This window comes from Nicotiana tabacum, chromosome 5, assembly GCF_000715075.1.
Source record: "Nicotiana tabacum cultivar K326 chromosome 5, ASM71507v2, whole genome shotgun sequence".
Classification (NCBI taxonomy): Eukaryota; Viridiplantae; Streptophyta; class Magnoliopsida; order Solanales; family Solanaceae; genus Nicotiana; species Nicotiana tabacum.
The window spans coordinates 100,484,918-100,497,093 of record NC_134084.1 but is presented as its reverse complement, the minus strand read 5'-3'; the positions used below and the strand labels follow the sequence as shown (position 1 = coordinate 100,497,093).

The 12,176-nt window shown below is 35.8% G+C and overlaps 1 long non-coding RNA gene across 1 annotated transcript; it reads right to left on the bottom strand.

Moving 5' to 3' along the window:
* Window positions 1-3,146: 3,146 nt before the first annotated feature.
* On the bottom strand, window positions 3,147-7,460 carry LOC107795435 (uncharacterized). The gene is made up of 3 exons (XR_001650105.2): window positions 6,965-7,460; window positions 5,770-5,897; window positions 3,147-3,334 (listed from the first exon to the last, which is right to left on the bottom strand). It is a non-coding gene; the product is annotated as an uncharacterized LOC107795435 (long non-coding RNA).
* Between the last annotated feature and the right edge of the window lie 4,716 nt (window positions 7,461-12,176).

The following is a 12,176-nucleotide window of genomic DNA, read 5'->3' as shown; positions in this document are numbered from 1 at the left end:
TAGTTCTAGTGACATGACATGCATGCGGAATTTTTGGTCAGATCTTAGAAGACTGATTTAGTCTTGAATTGGATAAGTGAGAAAGACATAGTTTTGAGGATAGATAAAGAGTTGAAATATTTTGGAATTAAGCCCGAGTAAAATTCTTTTTAAAATAGTCATACCCGTGGAGGTTAAGGATATCTACCTTTGAATCATTGCGAATATCGGTTTTGAGCAAGAACCAATTGAAGTTTGGGGAAAGCTTGACATTAATGGATGGGAAGTGTCTTTCGACCATGACACACCATGATCCAACTGTTAAAAATTGCATTAGACAAGACCAAGAAGACAGACATGTTCATCAATGCTATGATCGCGAAAGAATACTATGTTAGGTGTTCTCGAGGCTGGGAGGCCCTTTTTTTGCTACCCAAACACGATGAACCTTTTGTTACCCCTTTTGAGCTTGTGTTATTTTCTTTGACCACCCCCTTTTGGAATCAAGTTTAGAGTCTGTTGGCCCAAGAACAGGTGAAGTTTTGAAGAATGACAAATGAACTCAGACCAGGTCCATCATGTGAAGCACAGTCATGATCAACCTATACATGTGAGATGCACGTGAAGGAGATAAGTCCCACTGATCAAGCAGCAATATCTCCTGATCTGATGGAAAAGGTTGCATATTGGATAAGGGGAGAAAGTCTCCTTATACAAAGAGAACACAATCCGGATAAAGAGAGTGCCAGAGTTTGATATCGTCAAGGACTCAACTACGATAGAAGATCAGAAATTGAATCCCAATCAAACTCTGAATACTAACCTATTAAATGACAGTGATTGATCTCTTTTACACGGATTGCACAAACGCAGAAGTTAAGCTAAATTCAAAGCAAAAGAGCAAGGTGATTTTGCAAGCAATTTATGTGAGATTTGAGTGTGCACTCCTGAAGCTACTTGAACGAGATAGAAGAACCAGTTCTATTGTGTTTTTTCTTATTCTAGTTCAATTGTAGTAGGTGGTTCAAAGTTGTACCTTTCTAGCTTTCATAGAAGCAATTGTATTAGGTACTTTGTGAGTTCAAGTTATAGGCTAACTTGAAGTTGTCGCAACAGTTAGAGGTTGGTTGCTACAACGGGATTAGAGGTAATCCTTAGGTTTATAAAGAGTTTTGTAAATGTTGTTTTGGCTCAGTGATTTAGTGAAGTGTTGGGAAAAATCCTACTGAGTAGTATGTCGTGGTTTTTTCACCTTTTGAGCCGGGTGTTTTCCACGTAAAAATCTCTGTGTTCTTTATTTTATGTACTTTTAATTCCGCAAACAGTAGTAGTTAGAACACCTAGAAGAACCTAGTTCTTCTAGATCGAAAATTGGGTACCACACAAATCACCCCCCTCTTGTTTGGTATTGACGCTTAAAACAACAGAGTGAAAAAAAAAAGATGAAGAAAAGAACTGTCAAAGGTCCATTCCCCCAAAAATAGAAGCTAGGGCAATTTATTTTGAAAAACAAACAAAAAAGATAGAAGAAAAAGAAAAAAGAAAAAAATAGAAAGAAAGATGAAAAAAAACTTAGTTAGGTCAGATGTTTGAACTGCGTTTGACCTGATTCCTTAAAACAAGGATACGTAGGCAGCCTTACACGGCTCAGTCCAACCAAATGAGAATTCATAAAAAGAAAAAAAATCCAGTATCTAAAACTGGGGCATGAGTTTGTTTTATTTTTTGAAAGAGTCGATTCCAAGAGCTGTAAGTGTACAACCCATCATATTGAATCTATTTTGAGCCTCCATGTCGTCCTTTTTTTTTCAACCCTATCCAAAAACCTTCCAAATAAAGACCTCATGAGCAGCCTTCAAGAATGTCAAGAGACGCATGCAATGAGTAATAATTGTCACACTACGTAGAACACTATCAAGTTGCTCACAAGAAAAGAGGAAAAAAAAAGAAAAAATGAGAGAGTCTTACTAATGAAAATTCGCACGGGCACTGTAAGGCAACGGTAAGTAGAGAAAATAAATGAGAGAGACCTGTTGGTGAAAGGGAAGATTGGATGAGTTTGATAGAAAATGAATGAGAGAGACTAGTCGAAAGTGAGTCGTGAAGCTAATGCAAAGAATTGGCACAAACAAGCTCGACTTCAAAGGTCATAAGAATGGTAAAAGGGAAGATTGGATGAGTTTGATAGATCAGGCCGTTAAGTCCAAAATGCATGTCATGATCATTAAGGCTAATTTTTTTTATTAAAAAAACATTCCTTCTATCCTTCTCGATAGGGGCATTTCTTTTTAATAATATTTCTTTGCATCATTGTGCCCCTTCACTCTAATCAGTCCTTGTCAAAACAAGTAAGAAAAGATTTCAAAATCTGCTACCAGCTTTTCAGTTGCACAAAGTAAATTTGGCCAGCACACTCAGCTGTTACAGTCTACATGCCTTGATGATTCATGCAAAGTTTCCCCCTCAAAAGACTCTTGCCAACCTACTTGGCTAAAGCAAGCAAAGATAACCTCAATGCTAATCAAGGATTCTTTGTAGTATCGAACAAGGACTATGAAGTGTGCACATTGTTCAAAAAGCATTTAACAGTTGTGACTCTATCTGACAAACAAATTGCTCAAAAAGTAAGAAGTCATTCAAGATATACTACTAGAAACTAAGCCTATGGCAACCCTTCCAAAACCGTGGCAATAGATACATTAACCGTCCTTATAGGGATACTGAGACAGATTCGGAACCGTTCCGGGATCTGGCGTTACAATAGGTCAATTGGAATGGTTATTTGTAACGGTTTCAAAACCGTCTCCATAGAGGAATATTATAACGGTTATGAAACTACTACCATTGTTCCATCTTTGGGAACGGTTTTCGGTTCTATTGGGACGGTTATAAACCGTTGTGGTACCATTATACTAGAGATTTTCTTAGTCTATTGCGACGGTTTTCATGTATATTTAAACAGTTTTGTGATATATTGGAACAATTATCATTATCCTACTGCAACAGTTATTAGGGGCTCCTGTTATTATTTTTAGGTCTATTGGAACGGTTGGATTCTCTATTGCAACAATTCACAATTATCATTTTTGATATTTATTGAAGCAAAATGAGGAATATTTTCCTATGCAATGTAATTTAATACACCATAAATTATATAAACCACGAAATAAAATAAAAATATTCAACTAGCTTTATCCATATACAAAAACAAAATATGAATACATTGTTTGATCAACAATTCAAAAGTCAAAATAGATGAGTTTGCATACAAAAAGTTCTAAACTAAAATATTGAACATGATAATAGAACTTTCAAGTAAGGTCTACTTCACTGGTTTCATCCGCAATCTTTGCACCTACAAAAGACAATAAGAAACAATTAAACAATTTTTTTTAAGATAATTGAATGACAAATTTTCTAACTCTCTAAATTCCTAGAATTTTCGGCAGAGTTTCCTTTGTAAATACGACTATCCCAAAAATTTTAACCTGCTCAAAACATCATTATTCTATAAGAAGTTATAACAAGTGAAGTTTCCTTTGATCATTTAGAATTGGAGTTGGTTCAGCAACTATATTGAACTTGCAGAGTATCGTTGGTCTGGAAACATTTTTATTCCAAGCAAATTAGTTTTCACTTAATGATGTCCCGATTTGTTTAATATTTATGGTACTAAATAGATCATGATGATCTATCGTCCTAAACACTTTCCTTTAATAAGAAATATGATGGAGTACCTAAGCCATAATTGGGTAAAAGAAGGAAAAACAATAGCAGCAGCAGCAACAAGCAAGTGAAAGACGCAAAACATAGCAGCAGTGAAGTAGAAAACGAAGGGGTAAAATAGCAACAATGAGCTAAGTATGCATAGTTTTTCGACAAAGAAAAAGCAGTAAAAGAAGAAAAAACAGCAGCAACAGCAGCAATAAGCAAGTGAAAGATGCAAAAAACTAGTAGCAGTGAAGTAGAAGAAGAAGGGAAAAAACAGCAGCCACGAGCCGCAACTCTGATTTCAATTGGACCATAAATACAAACTTATAAGTTCATCGTATTAGGTGCTTCCATGTCTTAAATCCATAGTTCCTTTCATTTTAAGTGAAAGCAGCACAAGCATAATCGGACAGAAGTAAAAGAATGTGTTTATCAAAAATATTACTAGAGAAAGAAAAAAGGAGCAGCGAAACGATTCAGAATAACCAAGACAACGACATCGAACATCGATAGCAAAGATCGAACAAGGAAAATCTCATGGTTTCAAACTTAAAATCAAAACCTAACAAACTCACATGGTTAGTTTCATATCCGATTTCGCATATTCATATCCGTCAATTAGTCTCAATAAGTAATTTCTAGCGATTAAATTTAGCATATTCTTATCACAAATTCTGTATTTCATATCTCTTATATTGTTGTTATTTTATTATGCATTTTTATGGTACTAATATATCGGTTCCTGTTGCTTTTTTGAGCCAAGGGTCTCCTGAAAACAGCCTCTCTACCCTTCGGGGTAGGGGTAAGGTCTGCGTACATATTACCCTCCCCAGACCCCACTTGTGGGATTATACTGGGTCGTTATTGTTGTTGTTGTTGTTGAAATTTAGAATAAAAGCATTGCAAAGAGTTGAATTCAATTCCCCTGTTAGAATTCTTTGATTTAACTTGCTAGATAATATAGTAGGCAAAAAATGGAGAACGTAACAACAAAATTATTCCCTCTAATTTGTAAAGTATGGTTCTGTAAAATTGTAATACCATATGCATCACTACCTGCTATTAGCTTTCGCTGAAAATTTTAACTTATCACTACTATACATTTACATGTAAGTTATTTCTGCACAATATATATTTTCCAGAACCTAAAGTTTAAGAAGAAATATGAGGGAAATTATAGCACTACCGTGTGGTACTATATTTCTTCATTATCATAATAGGCATATAGGTACTTTTCATGATTTCTGAGGACTCAATATCAAGTTAAATTAATAAGTATAGGAAAGTAGGAAATTCAGTTTAGTAATTTTTAAATAGCATCAGAGATGTCAATGGAAGGTTCCTAGAGATGAACTTACAAACTAGACAATTTCGCCTAAAAATTTTTAACGCGTAGTATCGAAAAGCTATGATAAATATGTAAAGATAACAATCAAAGTTAAAATAAGCGGGAAATGATGTGTTCCAGCCTTTTTTGTGGCTTCTGCTGAATATATGAGTTTTCAGAGATGAGTTTACAACATAGTGTGTTAAACAATCAATTTTTCAGCTTCATGATCTGTGTTTGCTTGAGGATTCACTGAAAATATTGGATGTAGTGGTGCTCTTAAAGGTCTAGATTTTTACTTTTAATGACCTTTTCTACTCTAAATGATTTTGCTCCCGAGCTTTCAAGGATATTTCTAAAAATATGTAAGTGGAAGCTTTTGTTCAAGTTTTAAGCTGAAGACCCGGAGACTTTGCAAAGTAGTGACTGGTAATTTTGAACTTATTAATGAACAATTACAAATTCACGCAAAACAATATAAATCAACCATAAATTTCCTTCACTTCACAACGAGGACAACACATTAAGATCCATAGTGAAGAACACATACAGATTCTATTTGTGTTATAACCAAAACAATCAACTAGTTCTTCAAGAATGATATTTTTAGCGATCTTAAGCAATTATATATTAATTAAATCAATAGAAGTAGTGAACCTTAAACAGAAACTACAAATTACCAATTTCACAAAAGAAAGGGACAATGAGATAGACCCAAAATTAGAAAAACAAAGGTGATAGTAGTATAGTACCTTCGAGATAATCTTGAATCCAAAACTATGCAAATGGCCAGCAGGTAACGCTGCAGATTCTGGCACTACTGGTTGTGCCCATTTGCTACCAAAAAGCCTTAGCACAAATTCGATAGTATTTGATTCCACTATTGACAATGATATTTTACACAAAAATATACAATAAACTACAAGTTAGAAACAAGACTTTTTAAATTTACCATAAGTCCCCGGCAATAATGTCCACAAAATACTCCTTTCCGTATTAATTTCTATTAGGTTGCATGTAACTGTAACTAGGATTTAGGAACAAGCAAATCGATTACAAACCAGAAAACCAAGTATGATTGAGAAGATATCTAAGCTCAATCAAACTTATATGAATGAAGTGAAAAGGTAAATCACACCATTTCAATAGAAAAAGGGACCATTTCAAGCCTCCTTGTTCAAATCTGAGAAAAATAAAGTTAAACCATTAGGCATTACCCCAATAGATAGAACTCATCTTTTCTCTTTGTCATATACTCATAATGAGTGTAAAATTTTTAATCTTTCTAAGTTTAAAAAAGCATCAAAGTAAACTTTAACTTTGACAAATCTTTAAACTTTCAGTAGCAATTGCAATATGCAATTCTAATTTCTATTTCTAGATGACTAATGACATATTCCATTTCCAAAAAAGGAATTACTCTTGTGTTTTTTCCGAATGAAAAGATGATATAGCCACAAATTAGATAATTCAAAGACTAAAAAGAGTACAACTTCGAAATGAACTATAACTAATAATATCTTATTTGGTCAACCATGAATGAAATAAGGTCACTAAAGCTTAATATTCGTCAATATCTTTTCTTCCTAATAGATTAACATATAAAGAGAACAGAGCATCAAGATTGCATTCAGGCTTACATATCAATATTTGTAAATCGAGATACATTTAAGCAAAAAATAAGATTTGAGTAGCCACTGCTAATGGGTCGGTATTTCGTCGAATAGTTAATATGCATGACAGATTTGAGTAAGCACAATTTTAGTAAACAACCAAGCAAACAACTCACTAATAGAAAATTGGGTATTCAAAATCATTTTACATACAGAGTAGGAAGAGATAATCCAGCAAGTCTACTAACTATTTAGATGAGATAAAATTGAACAAATTAGAAGAAACCCCCAAACCCCCAAAAAGAAAACTGCAGTACATATGAAAATCACTAACCCGAAAGGAACTAAATGTGAAATGGGGTTGGCTTTGCTCGATAATAGACCTAGTTGTGCAATAAAATAATGAGTTCTTTGGCAGCCCAGATCGGCGACCTTTACCAGCGAAATGGGACCTAGCGATAGAAGAAAAATCTATGTTCTTTAGAAGTCCAGATTTGCGACCTCCATAGGCAGAATAGACCTCCATTTTGTCGCTTCAAAATGATGGATTCTTCTTTAGGAGTGTTATATCAAGATGCTATATTTTGGATTCAACTATCGATTTGGACTTGGCAACAAAAGGTCTTAGAGTACTACTTTGTCTCTCATCAGGCTTAGAAATATTAGCAACTAAAAAAACTCCACTCAAAAGGTTAGGGTTTTGCGAAAAATAGAAGGGGGAAAATAAGGAGGGAATCTGAACCGTCCCAATAGATTTTATTTTAAGATATCCGTTTCCATAGATATACCTATTGTGATGGTTATGAAAACCGTCGCTATAGAAAAGACTAATAGAACGGTTCTAACACTACTGCAACGGTTTACTTACAAAAGTGTCTCAACAGGATCCATACCCTAAGCAACCATCTATAGCAACGGTTATATCAACCGTTGCCAACAAACTGTTCCCATAGGCCCAATTTCTTGTAGTGATATATTAGAAAAGGTCACCTAAGCAAATATCTCCAGTTGGGATAAGGTTGATTGAGCCACAAATACAAATGGTACTAGGTGTGAAACAATCAGGGTTGATGTAAAGCAAAAGTCTCTTGAGACCGACTCAAGCTGATTGAGCAAAAGCCAAGCTGCCCAAGACTCAAGGCTACAAACCGATCACTACTTTCAAAACTGACAAAATATTCTTTGTTTGTAATAGGAACAAAGCAGTGCAAGGAAAGTGGTTCAAAAAGAAAAAAAGAAAAAGAAGAGAAGAGCTGACAAAGGGAAGTTTCTCAAATTTTTGCATTATTTGTCTTGCTAGTGTGCATAAAATCTTGCCATTGCTCTTCACATTTTTTCCTTCTACGCTAACAACCTAGTCTGATGAATCTTTCTCCTAGGATTAGACGTCTTAGTCTGATAAATCTTTCTCCTAAGATAATAATAATTATATAAAAAATATAAAAAAAACTAGTCTGATAAATTTTCTCCTGGGATAATTTAAAAAAAAAATCTAGATTTTTAAAAAAGGAAGGGGTCAGTTTCAGTTTTCTCAAGTTGTTAATCTTTAGTTTTCCCTAAGTTCAGGGGTCCCGCCTGGAAAATAGGGCCAGTTTTAGGTTTCTTAAGTTGTTAATCTTTAGTTTTCCTTAAGTTCAGGGGTCCCGCCTGGAAAATAGGGTTATTTTAGTTTCCTTAAGTCTTTAATCTTTAGTTTTTTTCAAGTTCAGGGATCCCATCTTGAAAATAGGGTCAGTTTTTAATTCTCTTAAGTTTTTAGTCTTCAGTTTTCCTTGAGTTCAGCGATCCCGCCTGGAAAATAGGGACAGCTTTTAATTCTTTTAAGTTGTTAGCTCAGTTTTTCTTAAGTTTAGGGGCCCCGCCTGAAAAATAGGGTCAGTTTTAATTTCCTTAAGTTCAGGGGTCACGCCTAGAAAATAGGGTCAGTCAAGCTTAGTTTATAGTTTTTCTCAATCTTAAATCTAGGAGGCACTTCCTAGTTTGGGTCATTTAAGTTCATTCCTAGGAGACGCACTTCCTAGTTTGAGTACTGAGATTTTACCCCTATGAGACGCACTTCCTAGTCTGGGTCTTTCAGGATATACGTTTAGGAGATGCACTTCCTAAATTGATATTTCACTCCTATGAGACGCACTTCCTAGTTTGAGTCATTCTTGTTATACTTTTTTTAGGAGATGCACTTCCTAGTCAAAGTTTGTTAGTTTTACTCTTAGGAAACGCACTTCCTAGTATAAATTTGCCAGTTTTAAACACAGGAGATGCACATCCTAGTCGGGTCTTTAGTTTTACTCTCATCATCACATCATTTATCAATAGCATATATGATTTACAATTTTGCTAACAACTAACAAATTTTCCCAGTGCAAACTGGGGTAGAAAATTCATTTTGTTTGTTTTGATTGCAGGCATCCTCCTGGAGAACGAGGGTCGACATTTCAGAAATTGGTTTCAAGTTTTAAGTCATTGGCAGGCGCCCACCTAAAGAATGTGGGAATTTATTTTGAGTTCAAGTTATTGGCAGGCGCCCACCTGGAGAATGAGAGAATTTATTTCGAGTTCAAATCATTGGCAGGCGCCCACCTGGAGATTGAGGGAATTTATTTCGAGTTCAAGTCATTGGTAGGCGCCCACCAGGAGAATAAGGGAATTTATTTCAAGTTTTAAGTCAATTGCAGGCGCCCGCCTGGAGAACGAAGGAATTCATTTCAAGTTGTAAGTCAGTTGCAGGCGCCCACATGGAGAACAAGGGAATTCATTTCAAGTTGTAAATTAATTGCAGGCGCCCACCTAGAGAATGAGGGAATTTATTTTAAATTTTTAAGTCAGTTGCAGGCGCCCACCTGGAGAACGAGGGAATTCATTTCAAGTTTTTAAGTCAGTTGCAGGCGCCCACCTGGAGAACGAGGGAATTCATTACAAGTTGTAAGTCAGTTGCAGGCGCCCACCTGGAGAACAAGGAAATTTATTCAAGTTTTAAGTCAGTTGCAGGCACCCACTTGGAGAACAAGGGAATTCATTTCAAGTTTTAAGTCATTAGCAGACACCCATCCGGAGAATGAGGGAATTGTTTTCAGAGTTATTTTAATTTTTAAGTCAGTGGTAGGCTCCCACCTGAAGAATGAGGGAATTTATTTCAAGTTTCCAGTCAGCAGCAGGCGCCCGCCTGGAGAATAAGGGAAGTCATTTTAGAATTCAATTCAAGTTCGAAGTAGCAAAAGCTTGTCTCAAGAATGTGAATCGACAATCCGAGATGACCAAAAGAAGAAGTCTCAACCCAGAATAAAAGAAAAGAAAACAAATGAATCCAAAATGCAGAAGCAGAAGAAAGATGTGAACTGCTCAAGACATGGTTGAAGTCATGAGCACTGCATGTCCGGTCTTGATCTGAAGAAGTCATGGAAGAATAAATCAGCACCTACAGCTAGCAAGCATCAAGGTTCAAATCAAAAGTCTGCATGAAGAACCATTCAAGACTCAAAATCAAGCTTCAGAAGGCTTATAGATAAGAATCTTGTAACTCATAGCTGATAGGCTTGTTTACTTCTTTTAGATTTCAATTTTGATGTAATAATAGGACCGTGGACCGGAACCTCGACGGAACATTAGCTCACTCGACTCTCTCATCCTCTCCACACACTCCATCACTTCATTCACTTCTGAACTACACGTGGCATGATTCTGTTATATCTAAGGATATGTAGGTAGCTCAGATACCTGGGCTCAGTCACAATCTTTTGTCCATCTTTATTTCGTTTTGAATAAGCGTCGGGTCATAAATCAATTACGTTTCTTATTGTTCTTTGCTCCGAAAACTCTTCGTGTTTCTAAGCAAAGAGGGGCAGCTGTAAGCACGTAATTTTTGACCCGCGCAACTTTTAAAAGTAGTATTTTAAAAATATTTACTTATTTTCATTTTAATGGGATTTCAGTCAACTTTTAGTTTTAATTTTAAACATAAGTTTAAAAACTAAAAAATAGTTTTGTAATATTTCTTTTTAGCTTATTAGTATTTTATAATATTTATAACATTTAAAAAATACCAAAAAAAACATTTATTTTGATATATATAGTTCACTTTAATAGTTTATTCTTATTAACTAAGATTAATTAGTATATTTTGGTAGCATTTTTATTTTTATTTTTATTTTAATTAAATGAGAAAGAATTAAATTTGGGTCAATTGGCAGCTCATGTTCGGATTTTAGTGGCCCAGCAAGACAAAGTCCCATTCTTCTCAACCCATTAGCTCACTTTCCACTTAAAATGCAACATTTAATCTTAGCCATCTATTTACTTCTAATCCATTGGCCATTGTATACGACCAAAATCGGAAGAGTTCGACTTCAGGGTTATCATAGCATTTCATGCCCGTCCTCGATGAGCTCGATGGGGAATTTGGAGTATGCCCCCGAGGTGCTTCCCTCAAGGGAGCAAATCGGAGGTCGACTTCGGAGCAGCACAAATCGATGACCGTCATGGAAAGGCAGGAAAAGCTCCCAAAGACATGTGGTTAGAGCTGACCAGGTCTGCAAGAATAGTACAAGTCCGTACTAAGTCATTATACAGTTGTACTAGTAGAATTTCCTCGTCATTATTGTATATGTACTATGTTGGGATTCCCCCTCATATATAAAGGGGACTCTTGTCATCTTGCAAAGCATTCGATATTTACACAACATATTGAATACAATACAATATTCTATGTTCTTCGCTAACACAATTGTTCTTTACACTCATTGCTTTTTCTTTTATTGTTCATTTATTGTTCTTCATTTATTGCTCATTATTAGCTATAAAGGCTATATCTAAGTCCCTCATTACCGTTGATTCTTCATAGACTGTTCATAGCTATTAGCTTGTCTAAAACCTTGAGGCCCTGATCCAACCAGCTCGAGGCCCAGCTTTGGAACCCTATTGGTTTGCATTTCTTATTTTCTTTACTCACTCTTAGCATATATTGCCTAACAACTAATATCAAGATAAATCACATATTTTTAGAACCACAAATCAAATATAATTGTAGTTACCATTTTTAAGGTAAATAATTTGGCGCCCACCGTGGGGCTAAGAATAATAGTGATTGTTTTGGTGCAGTTCTCTGATAACACACGTTACACTTCACACTTGTTCTTGTCAAAGATTCTTTGATTTCAGGCTTAATCATGTCTAGCACACAAAATGCACCTTTTCACAACGGTGAAGAACTTGGGGAAAATAGAGGCATAGGGATGGGTGTACCACTTGTAAACCCTGAGGGAGTACCAAATGAGGAGCCAGTTGATATTAGCTCCCACAACGTTCTAAACACGGAAGAAGGCACGGACCCCATAAGGAACGGACGCAGGGAAGACCCGGTTGGAGGCCAAGAAGCACGAGGAGTGAAAGAAGGAGTCATCCTCCAAGTCATTTTTGAAATGTTGCAAGCACAACACATGGCTATTGCCTAGCTGCAAAGTCAACAAAAAACCTCAAGCACAGTAGCACCGGAGACGGCTCCTCGAGTCGAGCAGGTACGAGAGAGATCGAGCGACAACGGGCCACCAACA